Consider the following 15,133-nt stretch of genomic DNA (forward strand, 5'->3'; position numbering starts at 1 on the left):
TATTCTTTCATCTCTATAATTAAATTCTTCTATAAGGTGTGCAATTGTTTTTTTAATTAGAAATCCAACTCCGTATTGTCCTTCGTTTTCCCATAATAGTATAAGTAGTCTCCATTTTTTAGTTTTGTTAAATGTTCATCTTGCCTGCGAACTTCACTTAAACCTATGATGTCTCATTTAATGTTTTAGTTCTTGCTGTAAGATGATAAGGTTTTCCTCTTCTTTAAGTGTTCAACAATTAATTGTTCCTGTATATAGGAAAAGAGGATTGTATTGATTACTGTTATATTTATGAATTCTTTAGGCTATTCCAGTAAAAAAAAAAGACACACACACACAAAAAATCAAATTTGTGTACATTAGTCTGTACTTGGTCTGATCTAAACCTTATACAGTGGAATGAGAACAACCTTATTTCTATATGTCAGTGTTCTCTGCATCATTGCCATAATCCACTTTGTTGTTCTCACAGTTATAGAAATGGGTCTCAGAAATTTCAGGCAGTCCTTGTTTTGGACAGTTGAACAGTCTTTGTCCACCAACTCCCCTAGATCCCTCATCTCCTCCACCTCTTCTAAGATCTTCCCATCAGTTGCATACTCTGTATTCCATTTGTACTTTGCAAATTAAAACCTTACACTTTGCAACATTGAACATGTAACCGCACTCATTTTTTCATTTGGCCAGTCTGTTGAAGTCCTCATGCAAAGCCACAACATTTTCTCCACTCATCATAGTTCATTCCAGCTTTGTATTAATTACAACTGCATATCACCCATTCAAACCATCCATAATATTAAATAGCAAGAGTAATCTCCCTCATCCAATGCATTTGTCACCTTTTTGTAATAAGTAAGTTGATTGCCAAAGCACGATCTTTCTTTCTTTTGTAAACCCATTTTATTCATCAAAGAGAATGTTGCTGTTATCAAACCAATTCTGAATCTTAGTCATGACTGACCTCTTTAACACTTTACGAACTATGCTCTTTACCAACCAACTGCAGACACACAACTGGCTCATAATTCAAAGCCTAAGTCTTATCACCTCCCTTATGAGCGAACAATTTTGCACTCTTTCCACCCCTTTTGTGAACTTGGTCCAATCCAAAACTCATGGGAACATTCCCTCCAAACATGCAATGATATATTATCAAGTCTCCTACAGCCTTATTCACATCCATTTTATTTAGTTCCTCATATACCTTCTGTTCACTCACCATAAGCATCTCCTCTCTCCTTTCCAGTGCACTCAAGTACTGCATATTGCATTCATGAGGATGAAATACCTTCTTTATGAATTTCCCATTTAGTATCTCAACTGTATCATCTGCATTAGTTATCATTCTACTATTTTTCTACTAACAGTGGTTAGTAGAAAAATAGTAGAATGATATCATTCCATATCATTCTTTCTTTCTTCTATTGGCCACGTATCAAAAGAAATTTTTAGGATTTCTTATGGCCTCATTAGCTAACTGCTGCTTATACTACACTCTTGCTACCTTTATCAAGTGAGTTATCTTTCTCACCTTCTCTTTATACTCGTCATGCAGCTGATTATTGCCATTCATCTTGTGCTATGTCCATAATGCCCTTTTCTTTCAGTTTGCATACCGAACCACTTCAATCTTCCATACCTAGTTTATATAACCGTATGACCTTTGGAATACACTGAGACACTGCAAGATATTTCATGAGTAGGGCCCAAATAGCATTGGTCACCTTCCCCTCAAATTCCTCATTCCATGATACAGTTACAAGGTCTTTCCTGAGTTTGTCATAATCACTGACCTTATAGTTCCATGTATATTCCCTCTTCTCATAGAAGTCCTCATACTGCTGGCCACTACCCTTCATGGTCACTTTTACCAACTGGAAGAAGATATGATACATCATTTACAATAACATCCTCTGATGAGATGATCAAATCCAAAATCCTTGAGTTTTGTACCTTCTGTTACGTATTGCCTAAGGTAGCTTCTCAAAAATTTCTTCTAGATTACATCTCTTTATTCCATTCCATATTACCATAATCCTGTCCACCTCTGCCTCACACCATACATCCTCAAAACCACTGCCACTCTTTGCCCCTTGCATCTCAGCCTCGAATGGGCATAACTTCTCTGCCACCATCAACAGCATTCCTCCTCTTCCTTTTTCTGCTCTGTTCGTCTTCAATAAAAAAACATATCCTTCCATCTCAATTCCTGTAAGGATGTCCTCCTCATCCAACGACATCTTGCTTATTCCAACAATTTTGGCAGATGAATTCAATCAACACAATAAAACAGTCTTCATTATTTCATATGCTTCTGGTATTCATATATACACATAATAGCTCACTTCATTCTATAACAAGTCTCATGGACACCTTGGATGAAATTACTCCATACCTCTCAACTATTCATCTCTGTCTTCAGTATTCCTACATCCCTCACCAGACTCATATGCTCTACACACACACACACACACACACACACACACACACACACACACACACACACACACACACACACACACACACACACACACACACACACACACAATCTGTTTATATCCCACACAGTGTATTCTTGTTTCACCTTTATGTATCCACTCTCTTACTGCACTCTTTCATACTTCCTGTTGCTACCACACTTCTATTCACTTATGCTGGCTTACCATTATCATCAACTGCATTATCTTTTTCACATGCTACGATACCATACCATTCACTCTGCTTGCTTCTTTAGTATCATTCGTGATCTCCCACTTTGCTTTTTGCTCACAGTTGATGACACACCTTATCGTTCATGTTTCACTTTTTACACACACTCTCTCTCTCTCATATCTATTAATCCTCTCTACATAGATATCCTCAAAATCTCCCAAAGCATACATATTGCAGTCACAGCCCCTAACCATTTTCCAAAACATCTATGCCACTTACATTTGCCTTTCATGCTGATCCATGTGCCACCACCATTTTGTTTACTCTCAAAGCTTCACACAGAGAAACAATTTTAAATTAATACGCAATCTGAATGCAACCAAACACTCCCTACCAATCACAACTATTACAGAAAAAAAAATTGACAAATTATTGATATTGCCGTCAACATATATAAAATTTTAGCTTATCTTTCTGCATCCCTCTTCATCTGTCTGAAATGGGAGGAGGATCAGGATACATAGGGAGACATTGAGTGAAAAGTATATATGCTGGATTTAAAAGTGAATATGTGAGTGGACAAGAAAAACTTCAGAATGCAGAGAATATATATACAGCTAATTCTCTTTTTACACGACTTTTTTTTTTACACGATTTTGAAATAACACAGTTTAGAAAACAAAAGCAATTATATTTTTACATGGAATGTTTTGATTTAACATGGTTCAAATGGTGCTTATTTTAAAAATTTCTGTTTGGATTCAGTTCTGTTAAATAGGGTATTTCCATTATAATTATCATGTTAATAATTGGTGGATTTTTATATATATATATAGAGATATTCATAGATATTATATCTTAATATATAATCCTACCATAGAGATGATCTCTGTTTCTAACAATTATTTTTTTTAATTCCGAGTGTACCTATAATATTTTTATATGCATAAGGGTTCACTCCAATTGGTGCAATGATCTTAACTCTTTCAGAATCCAAATAATCACTGACTCAAGACCAAAATAAAAAATAAACACATTTTATAAAACAAAAACAATATATATACACTTCAAACAACTTTTCATAACTAACTACAAATTTAATTGGATCCAAGGCCTTTTTTAAAATAAACTTACACTTAAGACTAAACACTTTGTTTTCAAAATGACAAAATGTTCATAGCCAATTTCTCTCTCTCTGTCAAGGCTCTTTTCTGAAGATATATATAATGGAGTCTTTTCTGACTCCATTCTTCATTTACACAGGATCCTTTTCATCCCTCATGTAGCACACATAAAATCTTCCTGACTTAATTCTGTCTCTTTTCTTCAGTAGAAATAATAGTCAGATCCGGCGTCCTTAATACAGATGAAACTTCCTAATCAGAGTTTTCTCGAACATTCCTTTAGAACATAAATAGCAAATTCTTCTTTTATTCACTAAATGCTTATTGACAGTCTTAACTCTTCCAATTAAAAAAAAGTTCTACGATTTCCTTTTCGGAATCTACTATAAATCTTTCAATTAGTGTTTCCTCCAATATTCCGTTTAAAACGCATATAGCAATGTTTTCTTTTATATATCCACATACTTATTCCACATTAAAACTTAATAGTTCCACGATTCCTTTTTTGGAATATACTATTAATTTTCTTCCACTGTCACATAAAAAACTTAAGTTCCTCCGAACCTAAATATCTGCCGGCCTATGTTCTAAATTCCTTCCGAACGCTATCCTGTTTACTCTCTCGTTGCTTCGATACCGAACTTGTCAGCTGTCAATCACACATCAAACTTCTCGGCGAGCACGCGTAGTCCGTGGCAAACGAGAAACTAAGTGCTGTATAATGTCTGACACGGTGTCTCCGTTAGCGACAAGAGAACGTCTCCATAAAACAAAATTTTGATAATTTAAATTACAATAAAATTCTTGTAAGTAATACAATTATCAAATCTGGTAAGTATATCAATTTTTAACTGCTTTACATATCACTTTTGACAAAACAATTTCAATAACGGGCACATCGCAAGTGCCGACAATGCGTGTTATGAAAACATAAACAATTCGTAAAAATATTCAGAATTTTAATTATGATTATTTTTACAATCATTTCCTAGAACGGTACATGTGTACTTGAACTTGAATTTTGGGGAACTCCCTCGATGTTTTAAATATCAGGGATTACTCTTAGCTAGAGAATGTTAGCTCTTAGCTGAACTGATTGTGGCGACAACAAAAAAATCAATTTTTGTAGTTATGATTCCCCAAACTTAAGCTGACAGATGAACCTTTATATTCACTTGCAGCACCAAAACGTGGAATTTTGTTTTCTGCCACCTAATACGACATCCTTAATACAACCACTAGACCAGGGTGTGATCGCTACCTTCGAAACTTACTAAATAAGAGTATTCCAATACATTTTGGATAAACTAGATAAGAATAATCTACTGACCGTTATGGATGTGTGGAAGAAATTTTCTATTTTGGATTGCATCAAACTTGCTAAGTTGGCATTATCAGAATTTAAACCTTTAACTTTAAATGCACGCTGAAAAGCTACTTGGCCAAAATGTGGGAAAAAGGAAAAATGACGATGAAGAGATTCCCCTCACTGCAAGATTAAAGAATGGCTTCAAAACTGCTAGTAAATTGCAGAGCCATTTTCTTACACATGATCCAACTGAACGAGCTGAACTGTTTAAACGTGTACTGAAGTCCTGTATGGTGCGCTATGAAGAATTAACAAAGATCTAGTCAAAACAGGATATTAACGATTAATTACAGAGTTCGTGGTAAAAAAATCAACCGTCAGAATTATCGAAAATTAGTGCTAATTTAGTTCATTTTTTGGAAGAAAATATTTTGCCATTGCAGTATGAACAGGACGGCCAAAGTGTTTCAAGTGATGGAACTGATTTAATTCCAGTCTCACACAAAATAATGCGGCTACCATCAGAAAGTGACGGTGAATAAAATTTAATAACTATTAACCATATGCACGGGTGTATTTGGGCCTTTTCAAATTTCTGTTTTATTAGTGACACACTTTATTTTCTTTAAGAAAGATTCATATGTATTTATGATATACTGTAAATAAGTACTTATAAGAAATATATTTTTACATTAGCCAGGTGCTATCAGCCTGGGGGGAGGGGGACATTTGGCCTCAAGAAACAAGAAACACGTTGCCACTGGGCATGGTCCTCTGTGACTGTCTGCCATGTTCTGGTCTCCAGCCCAAAAACCTGCAGGTCTTCCTTCTCCTGATCTGCCCATCTCCTTCCATCTCCCTGGTGGCCTCCCTGATCAGGGTTGGGCCTCCCACACTTGTCTCACAGTCCTTTCGGGGCCCATATGGTACAGGTGCCCCAGCCACTGAAGACGCCGGGCTCGCAGCTCCATCAAGACGTCTGCCGAGTTGTATAAAGCATGTATGGCAGCATTGGACCGCCTCCTCCAGACTCCTCCATAGATACGTTGTAGCATCTTGTTCTTGATACTCTCAGGTGATCAGCTTGTCTCGCCGTGAGAGGCCATGCTTCAGCACCGTAGAGGAGGACAGGCCTGATCAAAGTCTTGTATAGTCCCACCTTTGTAGTCCAAGACAGCAAGCGCGAGGCGAAAAGGGGATGCACCTGATAATAGGCCACATTCGCAGCATTTACTCGACTTTGGACATCAGCCTCAACTTTGTTGTCTTCAGTCACGAAAGAACCCAAGTACCTAAATACCTTCACTCTCTCAAACTGTGAAAGTTTGAGAGAGTGAAGGTGTGGGCTTTCTCTGTTTCTCTCAAATGGAGAAAGCCCATCATCCTGCTTCACACCGGTCTGTACTTGAAATAGGTCCGACAGGTCACCTTCTGCTTTCACTCTTGCTCTCGAACCAGCTACGCACACCTACACCATTTTTTTGGAGTTTTCAAGGAATTCCCAGCTCTTCTAACACCTGCCATATTTTTAGGGGTATTATTGAGTCATAGGCTTTAGAAAAGTCTATGAAAATATTATGAACTTCCCGGTTATATTCCCAGCATTTTTCAAAAACTTGGCGCAGCACGAAGAGTTGGTCTATTGTAGAACGGTTCCTCCTGAAGCCCGTTTGGTAGTCACCAATGCACTCTTCTGCTAATGGTGTGAGGTGCATTAGCATGATGTTAGACAGCACCTTGTAGCCAGTCGACAGCAGTGAGATGCCCCTATAGTTGCCATTGAGCCTTATCTCCTTTCTTATATACTGGGGTAATCAGCGACTCCTTCCACTCATCCGGCAGCTGTTCTCGCCAGATCATCAAGATGACCCGGTGCAGCTGCTCCAGCAGGATGTCCCCACCATTCTTCAGGAGCTCCGCCGGTATGCAGTCCACTCCTGGAGCCTTATTATTTTTTGGCATGCAGATAGCACGAGTAATCTCACTAAATGTCGGCTCTTCAATAAATGGTTCAGCAGTTTGATAAGAAGTATAATCCTCCGATATTGACGTTCCAGCATTGATATTCAGCAAGTTCGCGAAATATCTACACCACTGAGCGAGTGCATCTTTTGAGTTTGTTAATAGATTTCCACTCTCATCTCTTATGGTTGCTGCTTGTGTCTGGGCACCTCACATAGCTTTGATTGTCCGGTACATCTTCCGTCCATTATTCGTCACCCTATTTCTCTCTATACTAGCCACTTTCTCATTAAGATACTTCTGCTTTTCTGCATAGATAGACATGTATTCACCACTCTTCTCACCCTCTCATATGCAGCTTTCTTCCTGCTATCTGCTCGGTAGTTCAGTTAGTGCTTCCCTTCGTTTCGCTACAGCTTCTTCACACCATGCTTTTCTGCTCCTCTTTCTCTTTCCCACAGTTCTCGAGGCAGCTAACGCAACCGTATTTTTGATGGTTCCCACATCCCATCTGGATCATCTTCTTCCTCCTGCAACTCCCCAAAATGATTCTGCAACTCTAACTGGAAAGCCCGCTTGCCTTTCGCTGTTTTCAACTTGTCCAGGTCCCATGCCGATCATATAGTAGCTTCTGAACCGCATTTCTATGCCTGAAATCGTTGGCTACCTGCTCCTCTGAAACTTCTCACATCCAAGATGGAGCTGTGGTGATGTCGATACACTAGTACATGGTCTATTTGGTTAGCTGTTCTACCATCTGGCAATCTCCAGGTCTGCTTGTGGACGTCTTTATGCGCAAACATAGTGCTCTTTACAAAGCATCCCGTAGCGGTGGTAGAACTCGCAAGCCGGATCCTGTTATCATTGCACTCCTCATGTAGGGCTCTCACTACCCACAAAAGGGTGCCACACACACGCTCTCTCCCCAGCTTCACGTTGAAATCTCCCAATACTAGCTTAACGTCATAGGACTGTAGATTAGCACAAGTACACTCAAGCACTTCGTAGAAACAATCTTTAGCTTCTTCCGAGCTCTCTTCAGTAGGCGCATAACAGTTCACAATAGACACATTTTGAAAACGTCCCTTAACTCTAATAATACACAGTGGATTGTTCACAGTTTTAAAATCTAAAATATTACACAAAAATTTATCACTAACTAAAAACGCAGTTCCGAGTACTTTTCGTCCTCTGTTGTCACCACTATAGTATAGCGTGTACCCCTGATTGCGGGTCGAGCCATGTCCCGGCCATTGCACCTCTTGTACAGCACAAAGTTCAATTTTTTACTGTCGTAAGACATTCATCACATTGAAAAGAGCTCCTTCTTTCACCAAACTTCGTATATTCCAGGTCCCAAAACGATTAATAATCATCGTCGCAAAGGCATCTGAATTCCAAGGCTTGTGTGGTGCTTGTTTTGTAACCAATAGGGTTTTTACAGGAGGGGTGGTTGGCCCCTCGCTAACCCTCCACTTATATTAGGATTCCTTAACTAAATTGAGCAGCATAGTACTAGCGAAAGAAATCCTTAAACAGTTGTATACAACAAAGTACTATAATAAGCTTCTAAAATAAAAAAAAAAAAAATATATATATATATTTAATATTAAATTGAATTTTATTCAATGATTTTCATATGTTTTGTTTGAAAATAACTTATTGTTCATATCGGGTTTTCACATCTGGAACCATTCTTCTATTTTTCCATATGCGCTGTATTTTTTTTCATTTACACAGATTTTTCTGGAACCAATCTACCATGTAAATGGATAGATCTTCATACATGTAAGAAAAAACTAAACATAATTTATTGCTCCTATATATAATATTTTGCTAAATATTATGAGCTTCTTTCAGGGAGAAGACGTAAAAACTGGTAATAACATTTAAATTTTGAATATAGGAAGGAGTCATACAGCATGCATATAATATCATCATGGTCGCAGCTTTCCACTAGTAGGAAACGCTATTAGAGTTCAGAGAAGTAGGAATAAATGTATAATTAATTAATTTATTAATTAATTTAAAAATAATAAATAGATAAACATAAAATATAAACAATTAATAGCTTATCACTTATCTTATTTATGATAAATGCTTATCACTTATCTTATTTATCTTATTCACTGTTATATCTATTAACACAATTTGGCCGATTCTTAGAATGATTACGTATATTAAATAAATTGACAAAAAATTGACTTCTGAATAGAGTCCGATCCTCAGCAATAACGGTCTGGAGTTACCTCCTAATCGGGTTCTGGCAATATTTATTTGTTCAAGCTGCACCAGCCAGATCCCTAGGTTAGAAATTCCTTTTAACCAAGAAGTAACCCTCAGAAAATATACAAAGTAAATCAATCTATTAATTACTCCTTATATCAATTTTTTCTATCTCTCTTAAAACACTTTAGATTGCAGTCGTGGTCTCTGTCATATATTTCTTTCCCGCTCAGATTCAAATATTAGCAAGCGGTGCATTAGATTCAAATCAAGGCACAAAACAGGTTAAGATAATCAAGATACATTTATTAGATTCAAAAGATTACACATTTACAATAAAAAAACACTCAATAGGAATAGAGTTATCCCAAATTATAAGGTTAGGCATATCAACTGTAATTCACATATCACATCTAAGAATAGACTCATTTCACTACACAAAATTCTAGCTAGCATCCCTTAAATATCTTTATTATCTTACACGTATTCTTAAAATATTCACATCGATAATTCTATAGATCATTACTTATGGTAAATTAACTACTACTCATTCAGACAAATATTAAAGAAACAGCTATTTGGTTCTGAACACTAGTATCTAAAATCTCACTATAGTCCTTCATACAAGTTTAGAGTTGTTATTATTATTATTACCCCAAGACCTCATGGAGTCAAAGACTCATCTGGGAGGTCCTTTTATCACACACACATCTCATCATACCGAGCCTTAAACACACTCAAACTCCTTGCAGACACTACACTCTCAGGCACCCACCCCCCCCCCCCCCCACCCCCCCCCCCCCCCACCCCCCCCCCCCCCCACCCCCCCCCCCCCCCACCCCCCCCCCCCCCCACCCCCCCCCCCCCCCACCCCCCCCCCCCCCCACCCCCCCCCCCCCCCACCCCCCCCCCCCCCCACCCCCCCCCCCCCCCACCCCCCCCCCCCCCCACCCCCCCCCCCCCCCACCCCCCCCCCCCCCCACCCCCCCCCCCCCCCACCCCCCCCCCCCCCCACCCCCCCCCCCCCCCACCCCCCCCCCCCCCCACCCCCCCCCCCCCCCACCCCCCCCCCCCCCCACCCCCCCCCCCCCCCACCCCCCCCCCCCCCCACCCCCCCCCCCCCCCACCCCCCCCCCCCCCCACCCCCCCCCCCCCCCACCCCCCCCCCCCCCCACCCCCCCCCCCCCCCACCCCCCCCCCCCCCCACCCCCCCCCCCCCCCACCCCCCCCCCCCCCCACCCCCCCCCCCCCCCACCCCCCCCCCCCCCCAAATGATAATTATCAGATATTTTCTGCTGACTAGAGCAACTTTTTTTAAGCATTTCTTTGACCAGTTGCTGAGTCAGTCATTCTCTGACATGAGCAAGTAAGGTTTTCAATCCCACAACTCAAGAAAATTGACTGTAGAACTCACACTATTTCAGATAATAACATATAGTCTTAGGGTTAGAGACCGTGACATGGCAGTTATCTATAGTGTTTTCCCCAGATGTCATTTGAAATCATTGAATAGTCTCTGGCCAGCTATCTGTGATTAGCTAAGGGTGGAGATTAGCTTCCCCCAGTTTCTAACATTTAGGCCAAATGGTCTTACTTACTCCTCCTTTGGAGAATAAATGGCATTCGTGGATTTATTATTATTATTTTGATTATTAGATACTTTTCTTCTTAACTCTTACCTACATGTGGAATCAGTTGTGCTCTAGGTTCTGAAACCTCTGTGTGGAATTTATATAGAACCTCTGTAGTTCAGTTGGTAAATATTGGACTTGAATTCTGTTTATGGTGTATTGAACCTTTTTAAGGGCTTTTTCAAATATAGGTCAGTTAACTGGTCTCATACTGGAATGGCAAAGGATTTTGGTACTGGAATTTTTTTTTTTTTTTTTTTTTTAATCCCTCAAAATTAACAAAACTGCCAAGTGAATGCATGTAGTTGACAGACATAGCAGACTCTGTCAATAGTGATTAGTCATTCTATCGTAACATTAATTAGGATTCTGCAACATCTTGTGAAAGCCGTTGACCTTTGCATGACCTTTTGTCCAGTATATCTGTCACTTTAAACATTAAGTAGATTGCTGTAACACAACCTCTATCTTAACAAACCCATCTCAACATTCTGAGAATATGGCTATTATTAATGCATTTCTGGATTCTGATCCTCATCAGCCTATAATTTGATGCCTTAGTCTTATCACTCGCTCAGTAACACAGCTATGTTTTTGGTGCCCTTGGCAAATTCATAGTTGCATGCCTTATTTAGTATTAGGTTCGAGCTACCTAGGCACCCTTGGCAACTGCCCCAACACTATAAGTGTTCCTATGCCACTGCACTCTGTGTTTAGTAGCTCTGTTTTATCCACCTTCTGCTGTTTTGTGACTTTTCCTATTGCTGGGTTAATTAATTATTTTTAATTGCTTAAATTTAATTATTTAGTTATTATTATCATTATTATTATTATTCAGGCCTCCATGGAGTCAAAGGACTCATCATAGGAGGTCCTTCCTAAGAACATAAAGTCTGTCAAGACTCATTGAGGGGAGGTTCCCCCTAAGAAACACAAAGTCTATCATACCACCCCTTAAACTTATTGACCGTTCTCGCTCTCACCACTCCATCAGGCAATGCATCCCACGGTTCAACCACTCTCCACGCAAAGAAACCACTCCTCACTCTCTTGCTCACAGTTTCCTTTCGTAACTTCCAGGGATGTCCTCTTGTCATCACTCCCTCCCGCTGTTCAACCAAGCGAAAGAACTCCCCAGTGTCAACCCTGTAACCACCTCTCAACACTTGAAAAGTCTCGATCATATCACCTCTCCTTCTTCTATCCACGAAACTCTGCAGTTCACATTCCCTCAGCCGATTCTCATAACTATCCTTGTACAGTCCTGAAACCATCTTTGTCATCCGTCTTTGTATCCTTTCCACAGTTAATTATTAATTAATTATTCAATTATGATAATTAATTTTTTTTATAAATAAATATATATATGTGTATACAATTATATGTTAGGAAAGATTTGCTGCTTTATAAAGTACTATCTCCCACAAGGGGAAAAGATGTAGACCATCAGATCTGTTTAGGTTAGGGGAGTGAAGAAATGTTTCACATGTTTCTTTTTATAGCCGTTCCATTAGGAACCGACTTTTGTGAATGACTTTTGTCTTGTTCCACTTAACTCCATATCTGGTGTTGATGGCATGTTCTGCAATTCTAGACTGTTCGGGTTCAAGGTACTGGATATATGACTGGTGTTCTTCTAATCGGACCTGAGCAGATCTTCCTGTTTGTCAGAAATATGATAACCCACACGAGCAGGGAATCTGGTAGACACCTGGATAACTGAGATGTGGAAGCTTGTCGTTTGGAGACATTAGGAAGGTGGAGATTACAGCAATAGGAATACTTAAGGAATTGCTTCTAATAAATGACGAGCTAGAAAGTGAAATAATGTACTAGAGATTGAGATGATACCTAGACAGTGGAATGAAGCAGTGATTAATCATAATTCCAAAAAAAGTGATATTGTGAAATGTAAAAATACATGGACTTTTAATTCTGATTGATTTAACTTAAATGGGTCGAAGTTCGTTGTCTCGAAAGCATTGTTTATGATGAATGTGAAAGTGAGCAGTCAGATAAACTGAGCTTTTGGGATGGAGGGATGCCAATGAATGTGTGTGCAGGCATCCATCAGGCAACTTAGTGTGAGAATTATTAAAAAAAAATCAGAATCTAGTTTTAGTGACAGAATTGAATGGAGTAATCAAAATGTAAAGGTGCAGGCATCCATCAGGCAACTTAGTGTGAGAATTATTAAAAAAAATCAGAATCTAGTTTTAGTGACAGAATTGAATGGAGTAATCAAAATGTAAAGGTGGTTATTGGTCTAAGGGGATACTGCATTTCATGTATGCTGATCACAGAATTATCAGGAATAAGAGGGATTATTGACATTGGTACAAAAAGTTCTACAATGTGATTTTGCTCACAACAGATGAGCTACAGGGATAGAATGTGAGAGTATAGTATTTTCAGGTAGGATAGAGAGTAGAATGGGGGTGTGGGAAATATTGCAGGTGAATAGCAGCTAAAAAAGAGGTAGGAGGTCATCAGGAGGACAGAGATGTGAAAGCCAGCTCATTTGAGGAGGCAGTGTAATGGGAGATAGAGGCAAATAGGATTAAATAAATGGTTAAATGTTAAAAATAACAAGTAATTTTAAACCTGGTTTTACTCCATTTCCCAAGTAAGCAAACAGACAAACAAGTAAAGTTTGCGCCTGCAAGTGATGCAAGTCTAGCTAATCCTACAGGTAGTGCAAGACCAAGGCAACTCGTGGTAAAGGTGGCATAAGCTCTGATCACTAATCTTAATATTTACCCTTAATGCCAAAACACATCTCCAAGAAGAGGATGCATGATGTTTTGTATTAAAGGCAAGGGGCCACTACCCAGACCGGTTTCGACCTTTATTGAAGTCTCGTCAGTGGGAGCTAGGCTAGAAATATCAAGATTTAGTAATACAGAGCTTATAAGTATTTTACCAGAACAAGTTGCCATAAGGTGTTTTAACCTTATTAAATAAAAATCTCTGGAGGAGATATAAATGTAGAAGGTATTTTACCTTGGGTATAATAAATGTTAAAAATACCAAGTAATTTTAAACCTGGTTTTACTCCATTTCCCAAGTAAGCAAACAGACAAACAAGTCAAGTTTGCGCCTGCAAGTGATGCAAGTCTAGCTGATTTGCCTTTAATACAAAACATCATGCATCCCCTTCTTGGAGATGTGTTTTGGCATTAAGGGTAAATATTAAGATTAGTGATCAGAGCTTATGCCACCTTTACCATGAGTTGCCTTGGTCTTGCACTACCTGTAGGATTAGCTAGACTTGCATCACTTGCAGGCGCAAACTTTACTTGTTTGTCTGTTTGCTTACTTGGGAAATGGAGTAAAACCAGGTTTAAAATTACTTGGTATTTTTAACATTTATTATACCCAAGGTAAAATACCTTCTACATATAAATAAATGGTTGTTGCTGTAGGTTGTAGGCCATGATAAGATGTGGAAGAGATTGATTGGTCAGTTAGCACAATGAGTGAAAGTAAAGTAATTGTTATGGAGGACTTCAGCCATATGTACATAGATTGGAAGGAGGAAAGTTCACATGGTGAGAAGGAAATGAAATTCATTCACCTTCTAAAAGATGATTACTTGAAACAGCATGTAATGGACAGTACACCATTGTTTAAAAGTGTTGAGCTTGTCATGGGATCTGTTCTTAACCAAGGTAGTCACATTACTTCTGATTAGAGAAAGTGATCATACAGTCTGACTTGGAAGGTTTGCCAAACATGAGGAATTTTCAGTTGAGAAATGGTATGTGTGGAACTACAATGCAGATGATTATGGGAAGCTTAGAAGGCAGCTCAAAGAGTGCTGCTTAAGAATCTGCAATAGAAGGATACTGGGGAGATAGTTAAGATGTCTAAAGAAAGCTATATCAGATTGCATATCCAAGGATAAACTGAACAGGGGTTAGATGGATACATTAAACAGAAACTGCAGAAAGAAAATGTGGAGGAGGTGAATAGCAAGCTCATTAACAGTGTAAATAGGCCAGAAGAGAAACCAGTATGATGAGGAAGGCAAAATCAGATTATGAGAGGAAATTATCCAGGCAAGCCAAAGGAAATCTCAAAGTTCTTTTTCTACATGGTGAGTTGAAAGAAGAATGACCATGGAAGGTTAATGTTAAGGCAGTGATAGAAGTAGATAAAATAGTTGAGTTACTGAGTAATCACTTTGCAGAGATGTATCATCCAAGTTGAAATGAGGCACTGGCAAA

At 39.0% G+C, this 15,133-nt stretch overlaps 1 protein-coding gene across 6 annotated transcripts in view; it reads left to right on the plus strand.

The window, feature by feature from the left end:
* The window catches only part of LOC150096464 (kazrin-like), a 686,592-nt gene that overhangs the window by 13,725 nt on the left and 657,734 nt on the right, over nucleotides 1–15,133 (plus strand). The window lies entirely within an intron of this gene.

Source organism: Typopeltis vanoorti, chromosome 18 (genome assembly GCF_054136105.1).
Source record: "Typopeltis vanoorti isolate ZY-2024b chromosome 18, IOZ_Tvanoo_1.0, whole genome shotgun sequence".
NCBI classification, from domain to species: Eukaryota; Metazoa; Arthropoda; class Arachnida; order Uropygi; family Thelyphonidae; genus Typopeltis; species Typopeltis vanoorti.